This window comes from Egretta garzetta, unplaced genomic scaffold (assembly GCF_000687185.1).
Source record: "Egretta garzetta isolate BGI_Z169 unplaced genomic scaffold, ASM68718v1 scaffold354, whole genome shotgun sequence".
Taxonomy (NCBI): domain Eukaryota; kingdom Metazoa; phylum Chordata; class Aves; order Pelecaniformes; family Ardeidae; genus Egretta; species Egretta garzetta.
In genome coordinates this window covers 767597-769835 of record NW_009259593.1, presented here as the reverse complement: position 1 = coordinate 769835, position 2239 = coordinate 767597, and the positions used below count along the sequence as shown (strand labels likewise).

The 2239-nt window shown below is 34.2% G+C and overlaps 1 protein-coding gene across 1 annotated transcript in view; it reads left to right on the top strand.

Moving 5' to 3' along the window:
- Window positions 1-2239, top strand: part of LONP2 (lon peptidase 2, peroxisomal) — a 152263-nt gene that overhangs the window by 38457 nt on the left and 111567 nt on the right. The window lies entirely within an intron of this gene.

Here is a 2239-nt window from a genome sequence, read left to right as displayed (position 1 = left end):
TGTCAGCACTGGAGCAGTTGATCATTTAACACTTATCTCACTGAAGAGTAATACACGCTTTCCATATTAGGTAATTTCTGAAACCCTTGTATATAATAAAATGCATACACTATAAATTTATAGCAACAAATTTGAATTTGCTTCAAAATTGATTACTTCCTTTTAGGCAAAGTAACTACTTTGTCTTTCCTATTATTATTACTGTCTGATGCTTCAGTATTCTGTCATTGTCTGTACAGTTGTTGTGGCCTGCATAATAGTCTAAAGAAGGAGATATGGAAAGAATCAATGAAAGGCAGTTTTGTTTTATAGAATAGATGTTTGCTATCAGTGTATTTCTAAATGAATTATGTCACGGAATTTAACTACCTTAGAACTCATCTCTAAATAGCTAAGTAGCAGTTAAGATCCCAAATAAATATAGGAAACAAACAGTATCTTTACATACATTCTTGACACTCTTTGTCTATAGTCATAATGAATATATGAGCTCATTCAGCTACTAGTTGGAGAGATGGATATAACCTTTACTTGAAGTTCCTCTTTGTGCCATGAAAAGAAGAAATGGACTGTATTTTTCCAACTTCCATTATGGAATTAGGGATTGCAAGAAAATAATTAGGTGTGGGCTGGGTATTTCTTCTTGATGAGGTAGTTTGTTTAATTTTTTTAGATATTCTCATGTTCGTGCCTATTTCTTTTTTACTATTTTGTGTTCACTGATACTGGATGAGATGTTAAGGGTATGTTTGTATCTAGTTACAAGAGCTATTTCATGTAATATTTCAATGAGTAGTCTAGATGTTGTCTCAAGGCAACTTCTTGTTCTGTTCAGGAAAGGTGCTTAGCGCTGCACTAAAGTACTACTAGTGAGAAAACATTAGAACCCTTGTCCTAATATTTTCCTACACCCTTTTTCCGAGAGATTCACACACACACACCACCACTCCCCCCAAGGGTTTGACAGAGGAGGCAGGGTGGCCAAAGCCTATCAATTTGAGCATTCAAAGTTGAGTGTGTACAAAGAAAATAGGCTGTTACCTATGTGACAAGGAGCCTGGAGAGGAACAGAGGAGATATTGCCCAATCTGAAACATTAATTGAATATTTGATTAAAAAAAAAAAAGAAAATAAAAAAGTAAGATTAGGCCAGGGAGGATGGTCTCTGGCATCCAAGGTTTATCTTTTGAAAACATAATTTAAAAAAAAAATTCTGACTCTTGCTTATTGCATTTTATGACCTTTGTGTGTTAGTCATTGTTCTTGAGATGGGAGCAGAAATAATAGTTGAGAAGCAATCAGAATTTATAGTTCTAAATAGCAGTCTTGACAGTTTCTCAATAAAAAGTAATTCAACAAATTGCCAACACTTTTCCTGATCAGAGTACTATTCATAATGCAACAGATAAGTGACATCAGGCTTGGCAGGCTAGTAATCAGCATCCAACACATAATGATCTTTGTAATTTGGTATGTATCTGCTCTGTCACATTGGCAATTGGTAGTTATCCCATGCCTGTTCGGTTCCTTGCCCTACAGCAAGATTTTTGAATGTAAAGAACATCTTACAGGAAAACTAAATGAATCAATCGTTACTCTACCACCTCCATTCTTGCCATGTGGGATTAAAAGTTGTAGTTGAGAATTTAAATTACAGCTTAAAACCTACATTTATAACTGTTATTATATTGTATTAATGAATTATATTTGTTATCAGAAACTTCTGAATTATTTATTCTAGCAATGAATTTTGTGGTTTGCTGCTCTGAGTAGTCAAAGCAGAAGTACATTCTGGATACTTGAACTTCCTCACTTGGTTTTCCCCAATCTTTCTCATCTATGATAAAAGATTTCCTAGCAGTTTAGCTCTGTCTTAGAGAGATTTTACTTTGTGGTTTGTTTTTTGCGCTGTTTTTTTTTTTTTTTTTTTTTTTAGAGGTCAGCTAAAATGTGTGACCTTTTCATGGTGGAGGACCGTTTAACAGAGACCGTGGAATCGGGAGTGAATCAGTAGATTTTGGTAGATCAATTAATTATAACAACAGAAACCATATTCTTTCAGTTAGTACAGTTGGGGTTGCATTTCTGTAGCTATAAGGAAATAATAAAGCATTACTTAATTGTTGCAGTGTTATGCTGCTTTTAATTTTCTTGTGTCTCCCAGTTTATTAGGACATCAAGTACAAGGTGTTCAGGATGTGTCTAGGTTTGTAATACTACAGTAAATTTAACATCATAC